Consider the following 13949-nt stretch of genomic DNA (forward strand, 5'->3'; position numbering starts at 1 on the left):
TGAAATTATATCCATGACACCCTTTTACCTTTTATTTTGAGGTTTATTCAAGATTTGATCCCTGAATTGAAAATCTGCTAGGCCTGAGATTGTCCTAGTCAAAAAAAGGGGCATTAAACACATTTAATTGTGTGAAACTTCAGGTAGTAGTATTACATTGAAACATAGAAATCTACAGCACATTACAGGCCCTTCGGCCCACAATGTCATGACAATTGTGTAACCTACTCTAGAAACTGCTTAGAATTTCCCTATTTTTCTAAGCTTCATGTATCTATCTAAGAGTTTCTTAAAAGACCGAAGCATCATTTGTCAAAGTGAAGCTTAAATGAGAAATCTCCCACAAAGACATTTCCCCCCAAATCATACATCATTGTTAAGATTGGACATGATAGAGAAAATCTGTGGAAGATCAGAAGGGGTCAGTTGAAGGGGAGGAAAAAGTTGGATCACGTTATATATACCTAACAGCTTTGGACAAAATCAAAACTCTGTGTTATTGTTGACTAAAATACTGAATGAACTGAGTTCTTACTAAAATATGACTAAATACTCCTTTGTACAACTCTAGGAAAATAAGTGTGGAAAATTTGCCATTTTGAATGTCTTAGTGCCCTTCAGGACTTGACTTTTTAAGTGGAGTTTCAATGTGATTTTCATGTAATTGGTCTGGAAATAAGAGCTGGTCATAGAGCATAGAATCTGGCCCACCATGTCCATGCTGACTTCTTTGCCCATCTGCATTGATCCCATTGTCTTCCATAAGAATGCACCTTTCTGTGCCTTGTCAAGGTGTCTAAATGCCTCTTAAATATAGTAATTGCATCTGATTCCACCACTTCCTCTGGCAGAAAATTCCAGATATCATCCAAACTCTGTGTAAAAAAAAAAAGCCCCTTTTTAAAATTCTTTCCTCTCAGCTGTTTTGATATCCTTGCCCTGGGATAAAAATTCTGGCTATTTATTTAGAGATACAGCACAGTAACAGGCCTTTCCGGCCCAATGAGACCGTGCCACCCAGTTACACCCATGTGACCAATTAACCTACTAACTCGTAGGTCTATGGAATGCGGGAGGAAACCAGCACGCCCACAGGAAACCCACACGGTCATAGGGAGAACATACAAACTCCTTACAGATAGCAATGGGAATTGAACCCGGTCACCTGCTCTGTAAAGTGTTACGCTAATCGCTACACTGCAGTGACACCCAATTAGTGTGGAAATATTTAAGAGAGGTTATACCCAGACACACAAGACCTTAAGACATAGGAGTAGGCCATTCAACCCATCGACTCTGCTCTACCATTTTGTCATGGCCGATTCCAGATTCTACTCAAACCTGCCTTCTCGCCATATCCTTTGAAGCCCTGGTTGATCATGAAACTATCAACTTCTGCCTTAAATGTACCCACAGACTTGGCCTCCACTGAGTCTGTGGCAGAGCATTCCACAGATTCACTACTCTCTGGCTAAAAAAAAAATTCCTCCTTAAATTTTGGAGTTTAATGCTGACAAGTGTGAGGTGCAAAAATTTTGGTAGGACTAATCAAAATAAGACATGCATGGTAAATGGTAGGGCATTGAGGAATGCAGTAGAACAGAGTGATCTAGGAATAATGGTGCATAGTTCCCTGATGGTGGAATCTCATGTGAATAGGGTGGTGAAGAAAGCTTTTGGTATGTTGGCCTTTATAAATCAGAGCATTGAGTATAAGAGTTGGGATGTAATGTTAAGATTGTACAAGGCATTAGTGAGGCCAAATTTGAAGTATTGTGTACAGTTCTGGTCACCGAATTATAGTAAAGATGTCAACAAAATAGAGAGAGCGTACAGAGGAGATTTACTAGAATGTTACCTGGGTTTCAGCACCTAAGTTACAGAGAAAGGTTGAACAAGTTAGGTCTTTATTCTTTGGAGCGTAGAAGGTTGAGGGGGTACTTGATAGAGGTATTTAAAATTATGACGGGGATAGATAGAGATGACATGAATAGACTTTTTCCATTGAGAGTAGGGAAGATTCAAACAAGAGGACATGAGTTGAGAGTTAAGGGGCAAAAGTTTAGGGGTAACATGAGGTGGAACCTCTTTACTCAGAGAGTGGTGGCTGTGTGGAATGAGCTTCCAGTAGAAGTGATAGAGGCAGGTTCAATATTGTCATTTAAAGAAAAATTGGATAGGTATATGAACAGGAAAGGAATGGAAGGTTATGGGCTGAGTGCAGGTCAGTGGGACTAGGTGAGAGGGCTGAGATGGCCTGTTTCCGTGCTGTAATTGTTATATGGTTATATCTGTTCTAAAATGTTGCACCTCAATTTTGAGGCTGTGCCCTCTAGTTTTGGATACCCCCCCCCCCACCATAGGAAACATCCTCTCCACATCCACCTTTTCTAGTCCTTTCAACATTCAGTAGGTTTCAATGAGATTCCTTGCAATCTATTAAATTCCAGTGAGTACAGGCCCAAAGCTGCCAAAAGCTCCTCATATGTTAACCCCTTTATTCCCAGAATCATCCTCATGAACCTCTTCTGGACTCTCTCCAATGACAACACATCCTTTCTGAGATACAGGGCCCAAAACTGTTGACAATATTCCAAGTGCTGCCTGACTAGTGTTTTATAATCTCCTCATCTATTCTATTCCCCTTGAAATAAATGCCCACATTGCATTTGCATTCTTTATCACAGAATTAACCTATAAATTAACCTTCTGTTGGCCTTCCACAAGGACTCCTAAGTCCCTCTACAACCCTGATGTTTGAATTTTCTCCCCACTTAGATTTTCTACCTTATCTATATATGACTATTAGAATTTTATAATGGTCTATCAGGTCACCCCTCAGTATCCTTCATCCTAAGAAACAGCCTAGTCAATCTCTGCCCATAACTGCAGTCCTTTAATCTAGGCCACATCCTGGTGAATCTCCTCTGCACTCTGTCCAGTACAACCATATCCTTCCTGTAGTGTAGTGATTATAACTGTACAGAATATTCCAAGTGCAATCTAGCCAGGGTTTTGAATTGAATTGACTTTATTTCTTAAATCCTTCACATATATGAGGAGTAAAAATCTTTATGTTACAACTCTATCTAAATGTTCAATGGGCAATCATAGTAACTTATAATAAATAGAACAGTCATTGTAACATAGAGTACATTCAAATCAGTGTGAGTTCATCAGTCTGATGGCCTGGTGGAAGAAGCTGTCCTGGAGCCTGTTGATCCTGGCTTTTATGCTGGAATAGATTGTGGTTGGGATGGCTTGGGTTCCCAATGATCCTATGGGCCCTGTTTACACACCTGTCCTTGTAAATATCCTGAATCATGGGAAATTCACAAGTACAGCAGCGCTGGGCTGTCTGCACCACTCTTTTGTAAAGTTGTAACATAATATCTCAATTTTTATGTTTTATATTCCTTGGGTCTTTACTAGGCTGGAGCAATATAACTAGTGGACTGCCCCAAGGATCAGCCCTCTGTTATTTACAGTTTATATAATTGACCTGAAGGAGGGGACGGAGTGTAAGGTGTCTGCGTGACCTTGGTGAAGGTCTGAGGAGCGAAACCTTAAAATATGAGCTAGAAATTGGCAGCAATATCAGAAAGCGCTGTTTAACACAAACACAGTGGTCGTCTGTGACTCCTTCCCTAAAAACCCATTCAGGCTAATTAATTAAAAGTGCAGAACTGAGGATTGTAGATCCCATGTGATTAGATAGATTTCAGGTATGATATGGACACGATCTAACAGGATATGGCAGAACAGGCTCAAGGGGCTCACTTTTGTGTATTTCCAAAAAGTACCCACAACCTGAGAGTGTATTGGAAAGTATCTCTAAATAAACATAAGGTGTGCGACAGTGAAAACATTTCCCATATTTAGGAAACATCTGTTATTTGACCACTAACAGTGGATTTTTTTTAAATTGTATTTGCTTTCAGCAGCTGAGTGAAATTTTGCATTGTGTGTAAAAATTGCCTGATATTAATGCTCTTTTGAACATAAGAAATTAAGAAAATTAGAGCATGAAAAGGTCCCTCAAGCTTACTTTCCCAAACAATAAAATCACATCTGTTTTGCCCCAAGGCCTCATCTTTTTTGCGCCAGTTCCCCCATAGCCCTAAATTCCACGATTTTTCAAAAATGTATCCTCTTTAAATCCCCTTGATGATTTAGCCTCTACATTCCTCTGGGTAGAAATTTCCACAACTTCACACTTACAGGAAGAAGTTCCTCCACACCCTTATCTTGTTAGTGTGTCCTCTGATTCAAGGTTTCCAGCTGGTGGAAACCTCTTGACATATACCCTGTCATGCCTTCTCAGGATTTTTTATACTTCAATAATGTGACTCTTATTTTTCTAAGCTCCAGACAATATTGATGTAATTTCTTTAGCCACCCACAATAGGACCACCCTTTCATTCCAGGAGTCAATCTAGTGACTCTCTTTCTGTAATATTGATATACTTCTTAAAAGGGGGACTGAAAATTGTACAGTTCTCTAGATGAGGTTTCACCAGTACTCTTTTACAATCGTAACATACATCTCTCCTTCTAAACTCCAATCATCTTGAAATAAAGGCTATTATGCCATTAACCATCCTGACTACTTGCTGTATTTACCTGCTTATACATGCACAAGAACACCTCACTCCCTCTGTGCTTTGCTCATCTGCAAACTTACTTCATTTAGTCTGCCTTTAGACTCCTGTTACTGAAGTGTATGACCACACACATTTTTTCTACAATAAACTCCACCTGCCAAGTTTTCACCCACTCACACAACCTACGTATATGCTGTTGCTGAGTCCAAATATTCTCATTGAATTTATACCCTGAGGTTAGAACCATAGAACATTACAGCACAGAAACAGGCCTTTTGGCCCTTCTTGGCTGTGCTGAACCATTTTTCTGCCTAGTCCCACTGACCTGCACCTGGGCCATATCCCTCCAAACCCCTCTCATCCATGTACCTGTCCAAGTTTCTCTTAGATGTTAAAGTGAGTCCACATTCACCACTTCAACTGGCATTTCATTCCACACTCCCACCACTCTCTGCGTGAAGGAGCCCCCCCTAATGTTCCCTTTAAACTTTTCCCCCTTCACCCTTAACCGATGACCTCTGTTTTTTTTCTCCCCCTAGCCTCAGTGGAAAAAGCCTGCTTGCATTCACTCTATCTATACCCATCATAATTTTATACACCTCTATCAAATCACCCCTCATTCTCCTATGCTCCAGGGAATAAAGTCCTAACCTATTCAACCTTTCTCTGTAACTCAGTTTCTCAAGTCCCGGCAACATCCTTGTAAACCTTCCCTGCACTCTTTCAACCTGATTAATATCCTTCCTGTAATTAGGTGACCAAAACTGCACACAATACTCCAAATTCGGACTCACCACTGTCTTATACAACCTCACCATTACATTCCAACTCTTATACTCAATACTTTGATTTATAAAGGCCAATGTATCAAAAGCTCTCCTAACGACCCTATCTACCTGTGATGCCACTTTTAGGGAATTTTGTATCAGTATTCCCAGATCCCTCTGTTCTACTGCACTCCTCAGTGTCCTACCATTTACCTTGTATGTTCTACCTTGGTTTGACCTTCCGACGTGCAATACCTCACACTTGTCTGCATTAAACTCCATCTGCCATTTTTCAGCCCATTCCTCCAACTGGTCCAAATCCCTCGGCAAGCTTTGAAAACCTTCCTCACTGTCCACTACACCTCCAATCTTTGTATCATCAGCAAATTTGCTGATCCAATTTACCACATTATCATCCAGATCATTGATATAGATGACAAATAACGATGGACCCAGCACTGATCCCTGTGGCACACCACTAGTCACAGGTCTCCATCAGAGTAGCAATCCTCCACTACCACTCTTCGGCTTCTTCTATTGAGCCAATGTCTAATCCAATTTACTACCTCACCATGTATACCTAGCGACTGAATCTTCCTAACTAACCTCCCATGCGGGACCTTGTCAAAGGCCTTACTGAAGTCCATGTAGACAACATCCACTGCCTTCCCTTCATTCACTTTCTTTGTAACCTCCTCAAAAAACTCTAATAAGCCGTGTTGACTCTCCCTAATAAGTCCCTGTCTATCTAAATACTTGTAGATCCTATCTCTTAGTACTCCGTCCAATAATTTACCTACTACTGACATCAAACTTAATGGCCTATAATTTCCCAGATTAATTTTATGAGCCTTTTTTAAACAATGGAACAACATGAGCTTAAATAACATGAGTTATCCTCCAATCCTCCGGCACCTCACCTGTAGATACCAACATTTTAAATAGATCAGCCAGGGCCCCTGCAATTATAACACTAGTCTCCTTCAAGGTCCGAGGGAATACCCTGTCAGGTCCTGGGGATTTATCTACTCTGATTTTCCTCAAGATAGCAAGCACCTCCTCCTCTTTAATCTGTATAGGTTCCATGACCTCACTAATTGTTTGCCCTATTTCCACTGACTCCATGCCAGTTTCCTTAGTAAATACAGACGCAAAAAAAAAACATTTAAGATCTCCCCCATTTCTTTTGGTTCCATACATAGCTGACCACTCTAATCTTCAAGAGGACCAATTTTATCCCTTAATATCCTTTTGCTCTTAATATACCTGTAGAAGCTCTTTGGATTATCCTTCACCTTGACTGCCAAAGCAACCTCATGTCTTTTTTTAGCACACCACTAGTCACAGGCCTCCACTCAAAGAAGCTATCCTCCACTATCACTCTCTGACCTCTCCCATTGAGCCAATGTCTAGTCCAATTTACTACCTCACCATGTATACCTAGCAACTGAATCTTCCTAACTAACCTCTCATGTGGGACCTTGTCAAAGGCCTTACTGAAGTCCATGTAGACAACATCCACTGCCTTCCCTTCATCTACTTTCCTGGTAACTTCCTCAATAAACTCTAATAGATTGGTTAAACATGACCTACCACACACAAAGCCATGTTGACTCTCCCTGTGCTGTCTTTACGACAGTTGTTTAGTTTATAATATTTTTGCTTAGTAATTCATTCGATAGTATTTTCTAGTTAGAATTAGAAGTGTTTAAAGTATATTCATTGCATGTAAAATATATCGGCATGCGATGTCGTCACATCCAGTTTCGCCACATCTTGTGGGAAAGTACCGGTTTGAAATTAGCGCGAGGGTGGGGGCTTACCACGAGGCACACCTGAGCAGAAGTTGTTTTGCAGGCATGAGAAATCACAGTGAGAGCAACGCTGTAAGTTAATAGATAATTGATATGTTGAACTAAGATGTTAATGCCGATCCTGTTAGAAGTAACGACGGTCGATAATGTTTATGCTTTCGTTAGTTAAAGAGTTGCGGATAGTTTGCATGGAAGTGTATTTAAAGTAGTCAATGGAGCAGGTAAACTCTCCCTGTATACTGCACCTTAGTGTAATGTTGTTATAGTCACCTTTACAGGTATTTACAATTGAAATGTGATATTAAGGAAGGAACAAATACTGTATCAATCTTGTATTGTTTTATCAACAGTTTTCACCATATGTTAATGTGAAGAGTGAACAGTAAATGGTTAATCTTACTGCGATCTGGTTCGTATTGACTGTGGTTTAGCTCGACGTTTAATTCAGCGTTTCGTTACACGCGAAGGAGAACGTTACAGTGAAAAAGCGACATTATCAGGTGCTTCAAGTGCTGCAATGTCAGCTCGATCCAGCATCAAGTCGATGGCGCCCAGCGACAAGGGCGGTAAACCGACATCAAGTAAGTCCACCCAGGCAAGAGCCAAGGCAGAAGCCGCCAAGGTGCGACTGCGTTACGCCAGACAAGAAGCAGTTTTGAAAATGAAACAGGCCACCAGAGAAGCCGAAATCCAGAAAGAAAGGGCCACCCGAGAAGCCGAAACCCAGTTGGAAATGGCAAAAATATCGACAGAGTTGCAAGTGCTGCAGCTAGAAAGAGAAGAAAAAGCTGCCATGGCGGAAGCAGGGTACATAGAAGAACCTGAAGGGTCGCGTGATCTGACCGAAGCAAGATCTACTTTAGAAAGGACCAGACTGGAATGCACAAGCGACTATGTACAATCTCAAATAGACAGGCAGGCTCGTCTCCCCTCTCCATACGTATTCGATAACTTCCCCAGCTACGAGGAACCTCAGAGAGTCACGATTGCATCACATCCATACGAGGAAGGAAATTTACCCTCACGGCTCCGTGATGAAGTCAAGAATGAAAGAACCGACAACGCTCCTTCACCCCCACAACAGGACGGCGGGGAGGGAGAGGTTCACTCCAGGACAACAATTGTCAGCTCGAACTGTACAGAAGTTTGCGGTCAAACTCAGTCAAGCCGTTCTTGTTCCAAGATCTGCCTCACTGAGGTGTACCCTAAAGAAGCACAACAAGACATTACCAAGCGTAAAGTAACCGACGAGACGCCAGGTCAGTCAGTTTTCGTTCAAACCGAGCACGGAAACAAACTTGCACAATCAGCTCAAGATACCATTTCTTTAAAAACCAAAGACACCAAGGTCTTCAGAGATGAAGCAAATAATGGGGTTGCCCCATTGCCTTTCAGAGAACCACGCCAGCGCTCACCAGATAACAAAGAGCAGGCAGTCAAACGGTTCACGTCTTTACGGAAAACCCGGAAAAGGAAACCTGAGAAGCAGCAACGCACCCGATTGGCCCACGAGGTACTGTGCACCCTAATGGCAGAGGTCACAGCCATTATAAACGCACAATCATTCCTACCTGTGTCTTCTGACCCAGAAAACCCCTTCATACTTTCGCCATCAATGCTCCTTACACAGAAGGCAGGAGCACCTCCTCCACCAGGAGACTTCTCAGACAAGGATTTGTACACAAAGCAATTGAGACAAGTCCAGGCTCTGGCAAATCAGTTCTGGCCTCGCTGGAGACAAAAATATCTACCTTTGTTGCAACAGAGACAAAAGTGGACAGAACCCCACAGGAATCTTCGAGTTGGAGACTTAGTCCTGCTCAGGGACAAGCAAATCGCCCGAAACAGCTGGCCAACGGCCAGAATCACCGCTACATTCCCTAGTGGGAATGGACATGTCAGGAAGATCGAATTGAAGACTACCGACCAAGGCGATGTGAAAATTTACCAAAGGCCAGTTACAGAAGTTATTCTACTTCTACCCAATGACTGATTAAGAGACTAAGTTTTGTACTCTGCTCATTGTGACCTTACGAAGGTCAAGCGGGGAGTGTGCTGTCTTTACGACAGTTATTTAGTTTATAATATTTTTGCTTAGTAATTCATTCGATAGTATTTTCTAGTTAGAATTAGAAGTGTTTAAAGTATATTCATTGCATGTAAAATATATCGGCATGCGATGACGTCACATCCGGTTTCGCCGCGTCTTGTGGGAAAGTACCGGTTTGAAATTAGCGCGAGGGTGGGGGCTTACCACGAGGCACACCTGAGCAGAAGTTGTTTTGCAGGCATGAGAAATCACAGTGAGAGCAACACTGTAAGTTAATAGATAATTGATATGTTGAACTAAGATGTTAATGCCGATCCTGTTAGAAGTAACGACGGTCGATAATGTTTATGCTTTCGTTAGTTAAAGAGTTGCGGATAGTTTGCATGGAAGTGTATTTAAAGTAGTCAATGGAGCAGGTAAACTCTCCCTGTATACTGCACCTTAGTGTAATGTTGTTATAGTCACCTTTACAGGTATTTACAATTGAAATGTGATATTAAGGAAGGAACAAATACTGTATCAATCTTGTATTGTTTTATCAACAGTTTTCACCATATGTTAATGTGAAGAGTGAACAGTAAATGGTTAATCTTACTGCGATCTGGTTCATATTGACTGTGGTTTAGCTTGACGTTTAATTCGGCGTTTCGTTACACGCGAAGGAGAATGTTACACTCCCTAATAAGTCCCTGTCTGTCCAAATACTTGTAGACCCTATCTCTTAGTACTCCTTCCAATAATTTACCTATTACAGATGTCAAACTTACTGGCATATAATTTCCTGGATTGCTTTTAGAGCCTTTTTTAAACAATGGAATAACATGAGATATCCTCCAATCCTCCAGCACCTCACTGGCGGATACTGACATTTTAAATATTTCTGCCAGGGCAGATAATTTAAAACAACATTTTGCAACTATCTTTACATTAGAGGACACTGCAATTACCCCCCCCCCAAAATAACAAACAGACAAGTTTACATAACATCAAATAACTTATTGTAGCGGTGTGCTACATGCAGCGCTGAAATAATGACACGGAGTCGGTGAGCTGCAGTTGCGAAAGAGGTTTATTCAAACTTCGCGGCCTCGCTTTAAAGCCTTCCTGATCCTGCCCTCCCCGGGCGGGAATGCTGTAGGGGGCGTGTATTCACAGTCCTGACCCGCGCGCGGGCTTTTCCCCTTACTGGTGAAGCCTTCTTTGGGACTGTCCTCAATGACGGCGCGCGCCATTTTGTGAGCCGGTTCGAATGCACTGGGAAGTGGGTCACCACATAACCCCCTCCCCAGAACCGGCGATACACCCCCCAATGTCCACAGTCTGGGTCGGACTCTGTTTGGGAGGTCTGCCTCTGTGCCGCGGTGCCTGAATCTCGACCGACTGTGCCAAGTCCACATGGGCTGGTTTGAGTCGGTCCACCGTGAAAACCTCCTCTTTCCCCCCAATGTCCAGCACAAATGTGGACCCATTGTTTCTGATCACCGTAAACGGCCCCTCGTAGGGCCGCTGTAGCAGTGTCCGGTGTCCGCCCCGTTGTACAAAAACAAACTTACAGTTTTGCAGGTCTTTGGGTATGCAGGTCGGGTTCTGCCCATGCTGTGAAGAGGGTATGGGGGCCAGGTTTCCGAGCCTCTCGTGTAGTCTGCCCAGGACTGCTGTGGGTTCTTCTTCTTGCCCCCTTGGAGCTGGTATGAACTCTCCTGGAACGACCAGGGGTGCGCCGTACACCAACTCAGCCGACGAGGTGTGCAGATCCTCTTTGGGCTCTGTGCGGATTCCGAGCAGAACCCAGGGAAGTTCGTCCACCCAGTTAGGCCCTTTGAGGCGGGCCATGAGAGCCGACTTCAGGTGACGGTGGAAACGCTCCACTAGTCCGTTCAACTGTGGGTGGTAGGCAGTTGTGTGGTGTAGCTGTGTCCCCAAAAGGCTGGCCATAGCAGACCACAGGCTGGAGGTGAACTGTCGGAGGTAATGTGGGCCGGTACACCAAAGCGAGATACCCAGGTTGTAATCAGTGCTCGGGCGCAGTATTCGGAGGTGGTGTTGGTGAGCGGGATCGCCTCTGGCCATCTTGTGAACCGGTCCACGATAGTCAGGAGGTGCCGCGCTCCTAGCGACACTGGCAGGGGGCCCATGATATCCACATGAATGTGGTCAAAACGCTGGCGGGTGGGGTGGCTGGTTGGCAGGGCTTTGGTGTGCCGCTGCACCTTGGCTGTTTGGCAGTGCATGCATGTTTTGGCCCATTCACTGACCTGCTTGCGGAGTCTGTGCCAAACGAACCTGTTGGCTACCATCAGATGGTTGTCCTGATGGAAGGGTGCGCTAAGTTGACCTGATGGAGTCGAAAACGCGGCGCCGCCAGGCTGCCGGGATGACGGGACGGGGTTGGCCGGTGGTGACGTCACAGAGTAGGGTCCTCTCACCCGGGCCTACAGGGAGGTCTTGGAGCTGCAAACCGGAGACTGCGGTTCTGTAACTAGGGATCTCCTCGTCTGCCTGCTCCGCCTCCGCCAGCGCTTCATAGTCTACCCCCTGGGACAGGGCTAGGATGTTAGGGTGAGAGAGGGCGTCCACCATGACATTGTCCTTTCCTGAGACATGCCGGACATCAGTTGTGTATTCGGAGATGTAGGACAGATGTCACTGCTGGCGGGACGACCAGGGGTCGGATGCTTTCGTGAACGCAAAGGTAGGAGGTTTGTGGTCCATGAACACAGTGAAGGGCCTACCTTCTAAGAAGTACCTGAAATGCCGGATTGCCAGGTATAGCACCAACAGTTCCTGGTCGAAAGCATTGTATTTGAGCTCGGCTGGTCGTAGGTGTTTGCTGAAAAATGCCAGGAGTTGCCAGCGACCCTTGATGAGTTCTTCCAGCACTCCACCGACTGCTGTGTTGGATGCGTCCACTGTGAGGGTGGTAGGGACGTCCGTTCTGGGGTGCACTAGCATTGCGGCGTTTGCCAAGGCTTCTTTGGTTTTAATGAAAGCGGCGGCTGACTCCTCGTCCCAGGTAACGTCCTTGCCCTTAACCAACATCAGGGCGAACAGGGGGCACATGATTCAGGCTGCTGAAGGGTGGAAGCGGTGGTAAAAATTCATCATACCCATGAATTCGTGAAGGCCTTTGATTGTATTGGGTCGGGGGAAATGGCGGACCGCGTCTACCTTGCCGGGCAGAAGCGTTGCCCCGTCTTTAGTAATCCTGTGGCCCAGGAAGTCGATGGTGTCGAGCCCGAACTGGCATTTGGCTGGGTTGATTGTTAGGCCGTCTTCACTCAGTCGGACGTAGAGTTGATGGAGGTGGGACAGATGCTCCTGACGACTGCTGCTGGCTATGAGGATGTCGTCCAAATAGATGAAAGCGAAGTCCAGGTCGCGTCCCACCGCTTCCATTAACCGCTGAAATGTCTCTGCGGCATTCTTTAGGCCAAATGGCAAGTGGAGGAACTCGAAAAGCCGAAAGGGGTGATGAGTGCCGTTTTGGGGACGTCGTCCAGATGCATCGGGATTTGATGATATCCCCGGACAAGGTCTACCTTGAAGAAGATCTGTGCGCCGTGCAGGTTTGCTGCAAAGTCCTGAATGTACGGCACAGGGTAGCGGTCCGGTGTTGTAGCCTCGTTCAGCCTGCGGTAGTCGCCGCATGGTCTCCAGCCCCCTGTTGCTTTGGGCACCATGTGCAAGGGGAGGCCCATGGGCTGTCAGACCGTCGTATGATCCCCAATTCCTCCATCCTCTTGAACTACTTCTTCGCCAGTCGGAGCTTGTCTGGGGGAAGCCTTCGAGCACAGGTGTGGAGGGGTGGTCCTTGTGTCGGGATGTGGTGCTGTATGCCATGTCTGGGCATGGCTGCCGTGAACTGCAGCACCAGAACTGATGGGAAATCTGCCAGGACTCTGGTGAAGTCGTTGTCGGACAGCGTGATGGAGTCTAGGTGTGGGCCGGCAACTGGGCTTCACTCAGGGAGAATGTTTGAAAGGTCTCGGCGTGGACCAGTCTCTTCCTTGGCAGGTCGACCAGTAGGCTGTGAGCTCGCAAAAAATCCGCACCCAGAAGCGGTTGGGCTACGGCGGCCAGTGTGAAGTCCCACGTGAACCGGCCGGAACCGAACTGTAGCCACACCGTATGGGTGCCGTAGGTCCTTACTGTACTGCTGTTCGCGGCCCTCAGAGTTGGACCCGGTTCTCTGTTGCGGGTGTCGTAACTCATCGGAGATAAGATGTTGACCTCGGCTCCGGTGTCGACCAAAGAGCAACTGCTTTTCTTAGACTGCTTGTCTCAGACATACAGGAGGCTATCCTGATGGCCAGCCACCATAGCCATCAGCAACAGCTGGCCCTGGTGTTTCCCAGGAACTTGCAGGGTGGGCTACAGCGGCGGGCTTCTGTGCCCCACCGCTGGTGGTAGGAGCACCATTGTTCATTGGTCTCCTCACCCCTGCCTCTGGGGTTAGCGGGCTCTGCGGCCGGGCCTGGTCTGGTCTGCTGCTGGGAGTGTGGCCTGGTGATCTGTGCAACAGACGCTCCACTCTCCTTCTTGGCTTTCCACAGCACGTCTGCCCGGGCCGCCACCTTCTGGGGGTCGCTGAAATCCACGTCGGACAGCAGCAGACGTATGTCCTCGGGCAGCTGCTCCAGGAATGCCTGGTCAAACATGAGGCAGGGCTTGTGTCCTCCGGCCAGGGACAGCATCTCGTTTATCAAAGCCGACG

This window comes from Hypanus sabinus, chromosome X1, assembly GCF_030144855.1.
Source record: "Hypanus sabinus isolate sHypSab1 chromosome X1, sHypSab1.hap1, whole genome shotgun sequence".
Taxonomy (NCBI): domain Eukaryota; kingdom Metazoa; phylum Chordata; class Chondrichthyes; order Myliobatiformes; family Dasyatidae; genus Hypanus; species Hypanus sabinus.